The sequence below is a fragment of the Camelus dromedarius genome, chromosome 22, assembly GCF_036321535.1.
Source record: "Camelus dromedarius isolate mCamDro1 chromosome 22, mCamDro1.pat, whole genome shotgun sequence".
NCBI classification, from domain to species: domain Eukaryota; kingdom Metazoa; phylum Chordata; class Mammalia; order Artiodactyla; family Camelidae; genus Camelus; species Camelus dromedarius.
Window position 1 is genome coordinate 14,293,462 of NC_087457.1, and position 12,959 is coordinate 14,306,420.

Below are 12,959 nucleotides of genomic sequence, written 5' to 3' on the forward strand. Positions count from 1 at the left end.
ACCTTGTTATCAAGAGAAAGAAAATGCCTTTTTTTCAAGCCTGGTTTTCTTTGAGGTCTCTGCTTTTTTAGAAACCATAGTCATCACTGCTTTGTGAATATCTTTCACCCAACAACCTTCCTTCCTTAAATAAAATTGTCTGGTTTCATTCCACGATTTTCACAGTGACTCTAAACCAACGCCAGCAGCAGGCCCTGGCACCCTCGGGGTAATTATCCAGTGGACATAGCACAGAGCTTTCTCTTTTTTATTAAAAAAGAGAAATAAGATCTTGGCATCCTGGCATCAGTTGAAGTGGTTGAGTACTTGCTTTCTTTACTTTTTATTGATCAACCACTACAGACATTCTGTTCATTTCTGGGGAGCTGAAAAACTTCGATCCAGGTGTTAGAGGATGCAAAAGGAATCATAACGATGGCATTTTAGACATGCACAGGACTCTAAATTTGCAAAGCATCTTCACAGATGTGGTGTTTTCCTTCCAGCAACAGATTAGAGAGTATAAGAGACAGTAACGGGGCGGGCAGAGTGCACGCTTAGCGTGTAGGAGGTCCTGGGTTCAATCCCCAGTACCTCCACTGGAAAAAAAAAACGCAGTAACAATCTATTGTGGGTAATAAGACTTACACACATTCACTATATTTTTAACAAGCAAGGAAGCTAATATTTGCCTAAAATTGCACTAGGCATTGTGGTAAAGTTATATATATATGTGTGTATATATACATATATTTATTATACGTATAAATTTATGTATCTATCATACATATATATTATATATGTCTTATATGTATACACACATATATAATGTTATTATATATGTATATATATAAGTTTATATATTGTTTCTCCTCCCAATAACCTTTCAAGATAAATTTTACTGCCCAAATCAGCCTCAGAGAAATGGAGTAACTTGTCCAAAGTCTAAGCCAGCCCCAACATCGGGGTTCCTTCCGTTGAATAACAGAGACTAATATTTGTAACAAATATCTTCTGCAGGAATTAAAAAAAAAAAAAAGGACTGCTGCCCCAGGCGTTGGTATTCCAGCACTCCTCATACTTAGTGATGTTGGTGAGGTCAGCAGTGGAGACGGCCCGGTGGGGGTTCAGGGACTGTGGGGATCTGCTGGGTCCTTGGCCCAGATTCTGATCCTCAGTTTCATTATATGACTGAGTGCAAATGGAATTCCCATCCTGGTCTCCATGGCCAGCTTCCTGCACCATGTAAATGGGTTCAAGTGCCCGACCTCCTTGTAGGACTGGGTGGTCTGTGTTAGAAAGCAATTTAGATAACTCAAAGGAGATTTATTTGGTAGGTTCTGACCAGTGATGAATGATGGGTAGTCCTGCACATGAATCCTTTCTCCTCTCTTCAGTCCCATACACACTAAATCCTAGGACCAGGCACTGTCCAACTTGGGAATGGACTGGTTCTGCTCTATCTACTGACTTACCAAGAAAAGAGTTGTATATGCTACGAAGTGAGTTTAACTCATACTGTTTTAAAAGGGTGCACAGATAAAAGTAACTTCCTAGTTGTCAGAAAACAAGCATACGTTTATACTGTTGGTGGGATTCCAAATAGTAAGATCATTTGAAGGGCAGCTATACATTTCGTGCCCAACTTCCTAAAAAGTTCGTGCCGTTTTTTCCTCAGGAAAATAGCCTCTAAGACTATGTTAAAGGAAAAAGAGTTTTGTAAAAATCAACGTATGAACTCAGTTGGTCATCACACATCAACATATTGTGTTCATACCTAATTGCGGAGTTTTTAAATTACTTTATGGTGAATCCAAATTGGAAAAGAAAAAGTAAAACTGTCACTGTTTGCAGATGACATAATACTATACATAGACAATCCTAAAGATGCTACCAGAAAAACTACTAGAACTCATCAATGAATTTGGTTAAGTTGCAGGATACAAAATTAATATACAGAAATCAGTTGCACTTCTATACTGTAACAATGAAATATCAGAAAAAGAAATTAAGGAAACAGTCCCATTTACCACTGCATCAAAAAGAATAAAATACCTAGGAATAAACCTAACTAAGGAGGCAAAGGGTCTGTAATCTGAAAACTATAAGACACTGATGAAAGAAATTGAAGATGATACAAACAGATGGAAAGATATACTGTGCTCTTGGGTTGGAAGAATCAATTGTTAAAATGGCCATACTACCCAAGACAGTATACAGATTCAGTGCCATCCCTACCAAATTACCAATGACATTTTTCACAGAACTAAAACAAAAAATGTTAAAATTTGTATGGAAACACAAAAGACCCCAGTTGCCAAAACAATCTTGAGAAAGAAGAACAGAGCTGGGTGGATCATGCTCCCTGACTTCAGACTATACTATGCAGCTACCGTAATCAAAACAGTATGGTACTGGCACAAAACCAGGCACATAGATCAATGGAACAAGATAGAAAGTCCAGAAATAAACCTAGACACTTACAGTCAATTAATCTACAACAAGGGAGGCAAGAATATACAATGGAGAAAAGACAGTCTCTTCAGTAAGTCGTGCTGGGAAAACTGGACAGCTACATGAAAAAGCATGAAATTAGAACATTCTCTAACACCAATATAAAAATAAACTCAAAATGGATTAAAGACCTAAATGTAAGTTGGATACTATAAAACTCCTAGAGAAAAAAATAGGCAGAACACTCTTTGACGTGAATCACAGCAATATTTTTTTCAAACCAGCTGTGAAAGTAATGGAAATAAAAGCAAAAATAAACAAAAGAGACTTAATTAAACTTAAAATCTTTTGCACAGCCAAGGATACCATAAGCAGAACGAAAAGACAACATACAGAACGGGAGAAAATATTTGCAAATGATGCAAACAAGGGACTAATTTCCAAAATATACAAACAGCTCATACAGCTCAATATCAAAAAAAGAAAGAAAGAAAAGAAAACCAATAAAAAAAAAAAAAATGGACAGAAGACCTAAATAGACATTTCTCCAAAGAAGACATCCAGATGGCCAAGAGGCACATGAAAAGATGCTCAGTATTGCTAATTATTGGAGAAATGCAAATCAAAACTACAATGAGGTATCACTTCACACCAGTCAGAATGGCCATCATTTAAAAGTCTACAAATAAATGCTGGAGAGGGTGTGGGGAAAAGGGAACCCTCGTGCACTATTGGTAGGAATGTACATTGGTGCAGCCACTATGAAGGACAGTATGGAGGTTCCTTAAAAAGCTAAAAATAGACTTACCATATCATCCAGCAATCCCACTCCTGGGCGTATATCCAGAGGAAGCTCTAATTCGAAAAGACACGTGTACTACAATGTTCACAGCAGCACTATTTACAATAGCCAAGAAATGCGTGGAAACAACCCAAATGTCCATCAACAGATAACTGGATAAAGAAGACATGGTGTATATATATATATATATATATATATATATATATATATATATATATATAAAATGGAATATTACTCAGCCATAAAAAAGAATGAAATAGTGCCATTTGCAGCAACATGAATGGACCTAGAGATTATCCTATTAAGTGAAGTAAGTCGCACAGAGAAAGACAAATGTTATATGAGGAATCTAAAAAAAACAAAAGATACAAAATTTACAAACCAGAAATAGACTCACAGACATAAGAAACAAACTGTGGTTACCAAGGGGGAAATGAGGGGGAAGGGATAGATTAGGAGTTTGGGATTAAAAGATACACACTACTGTATATAAAGTAGATAAACAACAAGGACCTGCTGTCCAGCACAGGGAACTATATTCAACTTCTTGTAATAAACTATAGTGGAAAAGAATTTTAAATACATATATGTATATATGTAATGGAATCACTTTGCTGCGCACCTGAAACTAACATTGTAAATCATCTACAACTCAATCAAAAATAAGAAATTTCTTTAAAAATTACTTTATTGTGGTAACATTTATGTACACTAAACAACACAGAATTAAAGTATGCAACTTGATAAGTTTTAATTTTGTTTCCACCCATGAAACAATGAGAAAAATCAAGATTCTAAACATTTCCATCACGTCTAAAAGTTCTCTCTTGCCCCTTGGGGGTCTCTCCCTCCCTTTCACTTGTCCTCGGGCAACTGCTGTCTCTGTGGGGTACTCCTCACTCTGTAGAATTTTATGTAAGTGGAATCATACAGCACATGTTATATTGGGTCTGGATTCTTTCAGTCCACACCGTGATTCTGAGATTCACCCTTGTTGTTGTATGTTTCAGTAATTCTTTCCTTTTTATTGCTAAGTAGTATCTCAGGGTATGTATACACCACATTTTGTTTATTCGTTCACCTATTAATGGACATTGGGGTCATTTTCAGTTTATATTTGTATACATATAAGTCCTTGTAAGGACAGATGTTTTATTTTATCTTGGGTAAACATCTAAGCAGAAAAATGGGTGTATTATGTGGTTAGGTGTATGCATAACTTATGAAGAGAACATTTTTACACTTCTGAAACAATTAAGTAAATTCATGATGCTGTCTCCACGTGGATCACTCCGTGATAATTTATAATTCAAAAATGATTCCTAGGACATGAGAAAATGTTCACAATACATTGTTAGGTGAAAAGAATTTTAAAGGCAGACTCAAACAGTGGGTATGATCTTTAGAAAAAAAGATTTGAAGTGTGTACAGTAATGTCCACAGTGATTATCTGTAAGGATAATTTTCATTTTTTTCCAGCTGCCTTTCTTTTCTTAACATTCTAAGACAAAAATGCATTATCAGAGAAAAAGTAGATGTGTGTGTGTGAATATATATTTATAAGATTTTATATATATATATATATTCTTTTTTTTAGTCTTCCCAAAGGCACATGTACCCTCTGAAGGAAGGAATTTTCCAGCAAGGGAACTCTGGAGAAAGTAGAGTCAGAATAAATGTTTTCAAAATAGTATCTCAGTTCCTTTGCTCCTATCCAAAAAGTAAATGACCAGCTATTAATAGAAATATAAATAATAGGCCTTAACTTCTTTCTGAAGCAAGACTCGAAATGAATAAATAAATAAACTCTTAAATGTGTCTACCATTTTACTGTTTCCCGCGTGTTTCTCACATATATTAACTCTGGCTAATCCTTACAACCACCTTGTAAGTGGTCCCAAAGGAGTTTACTGCTGGAGTAAAACTATAAATTGTGAGTTTAAAAAAATCTGTTAGCAGATAAAGCTCCCTCTTCAAGTGTTTTATTCAAAAATATAAGCTTTAAAAAAAATCACTCTATTGTAGGCTTACTTTGCACTATTTGTGTGTTTAGGCGCTTGAGGGAAGAAAGCATCGTGGTGTGTGCCGGTGAAGGCATTGTTCTGAGATGCCTTTGTGTTGCTGTGAGTAATCACAGAGATGTCAGCAGGGATGTAGCTTTTGGTCTTTCTGTGTCTGTATATTTAAGCCCAGAAGTAGATCCTTACAGGAGAAGATGAAGGATGTTTTCTCTTTGTGTGTCTCCTCTTCTCCTTAAATCCACCATCTTCTGCTCTCTCCCCATCTCCAAGAATGCTTTGCTCAAGGAATGATGAGTGGTCCCAACCCTAAGACTTGCATTAGGTAAATCCAGGCCAGTGCCACGAAGGCTTGGTGGCATTTGGCAGACCTTGTAATGAATTCTTTCTCAAAGCCCTTGCTCTGACCTTTCTTCAAAGAGAAGCTTCTTCCTGAACTTTTCATTGGAAACGTGCAGACTAACCAGAGATCTGGGACTCACGCACGCAGTCACGATAAGACAGTGCACACAGCTAACTTCCTTCTTCCAAAATTTCTAATCCTTTGTTACTTGCATTTTATTTTTGTAGCATTTATACAATTTATTTAACTTACTTTATACAAACTTGCAATATGATTTTATGCAAAACTTTTCCCACCCAAACTATAAGCTGCCTCTTATTTCCCATCTTAGTCATCTCTGACTCATTTATAGAACTCAGCGTTGTGGCTTTGAACCTAGTAGGTATTCATTATATTCAATATATTAGTTGAATTGAATTTGTTTCATTGATTCACAGTCCATTTTACAAAATGCTAACAGATTAATGTACCTGAACAAACTGCTTTCATCATACTTTTTCTGGCATAATGATCTTCATTGTCACCCACTGTCAGTCTCCTCAGTGCCAGCCCAATGCAGACGGTGGACTTTCTGTTTGCTCTATGATGCCCCTCCCCAAATTCCCCTTCCTCCCACTCCAGCAAGAGAAACACCAGCCAAGGGCTCAGCTTCTTGAGTGTCTTAGGTGTGAGCAGTGCTGTTTCTAGTTCTGGTGTGTAACTCCTCTGACCAGTATCAAGAATTGTGAAGTTTTACACCCCTTGCACGCTCACAGGTTAGTCTGCCGCATTTTGGTGGATTCGCTGGTAGAAAACGTCAGACACTTGTGTTGCAGACACTGACATGGTGACAGGAAAAGGGCCAATGAAACCGTCAAATGCAGTAGGTCCCATTGCAAGAGAGCAACCCTGAGCTTAGAGAACGGAAATCTTGTATGATGATCAGAAAGCATGCATACCCTTTGCTCCAGAGGGAGATGCTGTCGCTGCTTTCCAAGACTCTTATTAAATCTGTCCTTTACTGAGGAGGGAAATACAACCTCTATGTTCCAAGGATGTTTGATGCGCGAGTCTAGAATTAAGGGCTTGCTTCACCAGTTGTGCAGAAATACAAGGAACCCGCGGAGAACTGTCTCCCAGCAATGTCCCCTCTCATTCCTCTGCCATCCATGCTTCTTGTGAGTCTTCCCATGAGTGTCCTCCTCCAGGGCTACTCTGATTAAGCTGACCAACAGAGACGGTGTCCATTCAATTCCTATCACGTAGCGTTGAGTAGAGGCTATGTGAACGGGACTCCAAGCAGCAGGATAAGGCCAGCCTGCAGTAGCAACCCCAGCCCTTCCCAGGACCCCAGATCCCACCAGCTGAACCCCCCACCTAAGCCATCGGGGTCTATGTTAGAAAGTCAAATGGCTTTCTCTGTAAGTCTCTGTGTTGACTTTTCCACTTGACCCGAGATATCCAGGCACAGCAGGGTGTATTGGCATTTGCCCAGACTCTGTGCCTTGACCCATAAGAGGAAGGCTAGAGCAGTCTGATCCGTAACAACCCTGCCCAGTGAATCAGGGCCACAGTGAATGCCTTCTAGGGCGACATTCACGTCAGTGCTGACATCAGCCTCTGTTAGAGACAAATTTCTTACCAACGTTACTGACTGCCTGGCACCTACCATATGGATTACTCTACATCATATACATAACTGTCTACAGAGTGAGCTTAAATAATGAGTGTTATGCCTCCAAAAAGCCTTCCCCACCAATATCCAAGTGTGGCTTTATTTTAGAGACATCCTGTAGTCATCCGAGGACTAGACGTTTTATTGTTGGTGTTTCCTTAAATACTCGAAGGTCTCTTATGAACGCCTGGAAAGTACAAGTCACTGTATTTGGGGGGAGAGGCAAGTTAATGAATGTCTGGCGTTCTCACAAGAAATATGGTCCTGAGGGCACACATGGTACCTCTTGAAAAAAATTTATAATTGTTAGGTTCTGCCAAGCGGAACCCATATCAGTCTGATGGCAGAGGGCCTCCGTGTGGGGATTCTGCGAGCAGTATACTCAACCAAGAGGGTATTTACCATCTTTATGATCTTGGACCCTGTCAGTCAAACAAGACTCCAACGGCCTGAACCAGAATTAAGCTTCAATCTCTTAGGTCTCTTTTGGATTAGCCTGCCGTTCAGCGTATGTGCCAACTGGACCGACCTGGGACTGTCATGATGGAAGAGAAAAAAGCATCAGACCCAAGAACAGTCAGGGAGGAATCCCAAATTTTCAAAACAGGCCTACATTATGTTCTTCTCCTTTCATCTTGATCATAGGAAGCAACTAAGAGAGGGTGAACCATCTCTGGGGAGAACTCATTCAGGGACTAAATCGCCTTACGAAGGTGCACAGCAGATGAGGGCGGTAGACACAGAAATCCTTTTCAGTCAGTTTTTGAGGACACCATGCGTGAGTAACAGCAGGCTCCCGTGTGTGGCAGGGAAGGTGGCAAGTCCGTCAAATATCCTGGCTGTACCACCATTGAGTGCTTGTTGCCACACAATGTGTGCCACCACACCACATTTTCAGCCCGAATATGATCTGGAAAGCTGACAACGTGGCATCGTTGGTCAGTTTCCAAGGCCACATGGTGTGGCCAGAGTCAGCGGACAGGACTGGCACAGCGATGTGGCTACCTGCACAGCAAGGTAGGGTGTTTTGTGTCCAGTCTAGGTGGTTGACGTGGTACCGTACAGGGTATGAGGGTGGACCCAGGCAGATGTGTGGACTCATGCAGTTCAGGCCCCACAAGCAGCTGGATTACAGTTGGTGTCGTCAGAGAACAGGCCTTTACCGTGGACATCTCTGTGAGTGACACATGTGGCTGAATCGGCAGTCCCCACAGTGCCTGCGATCTGCTCCAGAGGGTGCCTTTAATTTGCCCCAAAGTGTGTCTTTAATTTTCCTGCCTCTGGTTTTCTAAGTGGCAGACCATTGACAGCAGCTCAAGAATCAGTAAAAATATAAGCAAGTTTATGAAGGTGGGTGTTGGCTGCAGCTATGGGAACCACGCTGTGCTCTGTCAACCACATCATTTTCTCTGTCACATGGCTGCTGCAGCAGCACAGTGGATGCCATCAAGTATTGGCCAAACCATCCGATAACCAGGTCCAACATCCAGGAGACCCTCTGGAAATCAAGGGTCCCATTGAGCAGTGATGACGCTACAGGCAGTGGAGCTGGGAGTGTAGTCCCCCCAAAATGGAATAGTTGTCACTTTTTCACGGAAAACTGAGATAGTGCTGGAGCCAGGCCCTCTTCATTCTTAAATACACCATTTCAAATCGAAAAGCATCTTGATGGGCCCCTCCCACCTTGTCAGTCAGTAAGTAGGAATTTAGCTGCCCCAAAATAGAAATATCAGGCTATCAGCTATCAAAACCTCCATGAGTCAAGGGTTCGGTTTTGATAAAAGCCCAATAGCAAGCTAACAGCTGCTTTTCAAAAGGGAGGTAAGGAATTCAAAATCCCAAGGAACACTTCCAGGTAAAGACTGGCTCCCTTTGCCAGAGGCTCCAGTTGGTAAAATCCTAAGTCACAGAGACTTGTAGTTCAACGTGGTCTTTAGAATTAAGGGACCTCAAAGGCATGGGTACCTCTCTACATACAACAGTTTCTGATCAGAATAATCCTGTCTGGCATTTATGGGACAGAGAAGTAAAAGCATATAACACATCAATTCTTCCTTGACGTTCAAGTGTAGAAACAGCATGGGGACATCAGATCTACCCAGAACCCCACCCACAAGGTCTTGTTGGCTTTCCGTTCCCCTTAGCCCTGCTCAGAGCCCATGGGCTAAATTCAGGTGCCCCTCCCTTTGCAAGATGAGGTAAGATGGAGACTGGGATGCCTATATCCAACAGAACTGTAGGAGTTTAAATCCTTCACTCCCAGAAGTTCCCTAGCATGTTTATTCTGGTATACATGGCCTTTGATAGTCTTTGAGGACAGGGAGACCTCAGCCCTACCTCTGGGCATCTTCTTAAAGCAGCTGAGGTTGGAGTAGAGGAGGAGGGAGGGATCAGGTGGCACCAGTGGCAAGGTATGTTTACTTTCAGTTTTGACCAATATGGCGGCTTCTTGTGCTTCAGTCAACTAAAATTCTAATGTTTTTTCATCCACCCAAAGCCCATCTGTTTCAGTTTTTGGAGCCCTCTGTGTTACTGTCTGCCTAGGACCATGGGGTTTACATTGTTTGTGGACTTGGGCTTGGCTTGCATAGTAACGTCTTTTTTCTAAATAGATACTAGGATATAAAGATTTATTAAACAATTTTATTATTTATGGGTACTGTATAACTTTTTACTTCTTAAATACATAATATTGTTTTCCTTTTTAGAGCAGTTTTATTGAGATGTAATTCACATGCCATAAAATTTACCTTTTTAAAGTATACAATTCAGTGGTTTTTCTTACTTTCATAAAGTTGTGCAACCATCACCACAATTAATTTTAAAACATTTTCTTCACCACCAACCCCCCCAAAAGAATCCTCATCCCCATGAGCAGTCACCACCCACTTACCAACACCAGCACCACCACTCCCGGCCCTGCCAACCACTAACCTACTTTCTGTCTTTATGGATTTGACAATTCTGGGCATCTCATATAAACAGAATTAATTATACAGTATGTGGCCTTTTGTGTCTGGCTGCTTTCACTTAGCATAATGATTTCAAGGTTCAGCCATGTATTTTTTTTTTGCCATTTTTTATTATCAACATATAATTTACACAACATAAAATTCACCATTTTAAAGTGTACGATTCAGTGGTTTTTACTATAATCGCAATGTTGTGCATCCATCACTACTACCTAATTCCAGAACATTTCCATCACCCCAAAGGGAAACTGTACGCTTGTTAGCAGGGACTCCCAATTCCTCATTCCCATCACACCTTGACAAGATCCATCTGTGTTATATATACCTTGTCTCAGAGCTTCATTCTTTTTTATGGCCAAATGTTCTATTATATGAATATGTAATTTGTTTATCCCTTCATCAGCTAATGGACATTTCAGTTGTTTCTACTTTTAAGCTCATAAATAAGGCTGCTGTTAACATTCGTGTACTAGTTTTAGCATGAACATATGTTTTCAGTGTTCTTGGGTATATAGCTAGGAGTGGAGTTGTTGAGTTACATAACTTAATGTTTAACTCTTTGAAGGAGCTACCCAACTGTTTTCCAAATCAGCTGCACCATTTTACCATCCCAACGACGATGTAGGAGGGTTCTAATTTCTCTATATCTTTACCAATCTGCCTTTTTGATTATAGCCACTCATGAGTGTGAAATCATATCTCATTGTGGTTTTAATTTGTGTTTTCCAAAGGGAGGAGGGTATATCTCAGTGGTAGAGCACCTGCTTACCATGCAGGAGGTCCTAGGTTCAATCCCCAGTACCTCCTCCATAAATCAATCAATCAATCAATCAATCAATCACCCCCCCCAAATTTAATTTGCATTTTCCAAATGACAAATGATAGTAAGCATTATTTCATGTGCTTATGTATCTTCTTTGGAGAAATGTCCATTTACATTCTTGGCCCATTTTTTAATTCGAGTGTTTATCCTTTTCTTACTGAGTTTCAGACATTCTTTATCTACTCTAGATGCAAATCCCTTGTCAAGTACATGATGTACAAATATTTTACCTCATCCTAGGGGCTGACTTTTCATTTTCTTGGTGGAGTACTTTGAGGTACAAAAGATTTTAATTTTGATGAAGTCCAGTTGACCTTTTTTTCCTGTTGTGATGTCATATGAAAGAAATCTTTGCCTAACCTAAGGTCATGAAGATTTACTACTTCAGTTTCTTCATTTCAATTCAGTGTGATTAAATCAATTCAATATGATTAAAAGTTTCAAAACTCCAGTTCTTACATTGAGTTCTGTGATCCATTTTGACTTAAGTTCTGTTTATGTGGTAGGAAATGGTCTAACTTTACTCTTCCATGTGGATAGCAGTTGTCCCAGCAATTTTTAGAAAGACCACGCTTTCCTCCGTTGAATTGTCTCAATAGCCCTACTGAAAAGAAACTGACCATAAATGGAAAGGTGTATCTCTGGATTTTGGATTCTATTCCATTGATCTATATGTTTATTCTATGCCACAGTAGCACATTTTGTCAAGGAGTCCGCCTTAACCCAGAGCATTTGCTCGCCCATTCTCAATGTGACACCTCGTAAATTCTTGCCTGATTTTACAAGTGATAGAGTTTTCTAGGACAATGGGGTTGATGTATCTGAACTTTGGCGGGGGACAGTTCCTCATTCTCTAATAGGTCACCCTCATCAGCATTGACACTCATTCTAGGGTAGCAAGACCCCAGGTACTATCCATTGCCCTGTCTGTGGCTTTCCACAGGGTTTTGTCTCTCAGGGAGATCTCCCCGAGGAGGCTGAACACCCTTATACCTGCCAGGTCCTATTGCAAAAAGTTCTGGGACCTTTTTGTCATCTTCAAGTAGAACTAAGCTTTGCATAATAGGTTACAAGAAAGGCTGAACCGTAAGGTGGTTCCGCAGTTAGCATTCTTCCCTCACAAGCATTCCGTGCCCTGCTCCCTTTGTCTCAAGTAAATCAGCCAATGTGCTAAGAAATTGCCTGGATTCTGATCATGGTGGCTCTAAATTTCATGTTTCTATAGATGCATGTCTCTGTAAGTGTGAAGGGGCTCAAATTTTACTTTACTTACAAGCTCACAAGTTGGCATGCTGCATTTCCATGGAGGCTGGCAGAGGACAAGAGATCACTAAATCAGAGACAAAGGACAGCTTGTTACTCAAAGCAATAGCACTAGTCAGAGTAACCGAATTTGTTCTAGCTACGCAAGCCTTTATTCCTATGTAGTGGTACTAGAGGAGCATGAGATATCTACACACTCTGTGATTTCACTCCAGGAGAGAAACCCAGTGCTCTGGGAACCTGATCTTCTGTAATGGTCATAATTATGTTTACCCTTCGTCCTGGAGGGAAACCTTCTCTTTACCTTCCAAGGCTTTAATCAAACCTGCCTTTTGCCCCAGAGGGAGACGCTCTATCTTCTAAGACTGTTTGCTCTATAAACATCTCTAAAAAGATTAATTTGAACAAAGGCTGGTCAACGTGTCACTTTGCAAGATGTGCAGAAATGTGAGAGACCTGGAAAGAACTGTCTCTCAACAAGCGGTGGCTACCAAAGTCCAGAATGTTTTTCTCCTGCTTTGGGGATTTTTCTTAAGCTCTTACTGTAAAAACATCAAGCACACCCCTTCAGAATGGCAATAAGCTATGGGGTGATGGCTTCTATACAGCTGATCTTTTTTTTTTCTTTTAAGTTTCTCTGTTAGAGTCTAT

The 12,959-nt window shown here is 40.1% G+C and overlaps 1 non-coding gene across 1 annotated transcript; it reads left to right on the forward strand.

The window, feature by feature from the left end:
* Positions 1-10,956: 10,956 nt before the first annotated feature.
* TRNAG-ACC (transfer RNA glycine (anticodon ACC)) lies at positions 10,957-11,029 on the forward strand. Its single transcript has one exon. It is a non-coding gene; the product is annotated as a tRNA-Gly (tRNA).
* Positions 11,030-12,959: the final 1,930 nt, after the last annotated feature.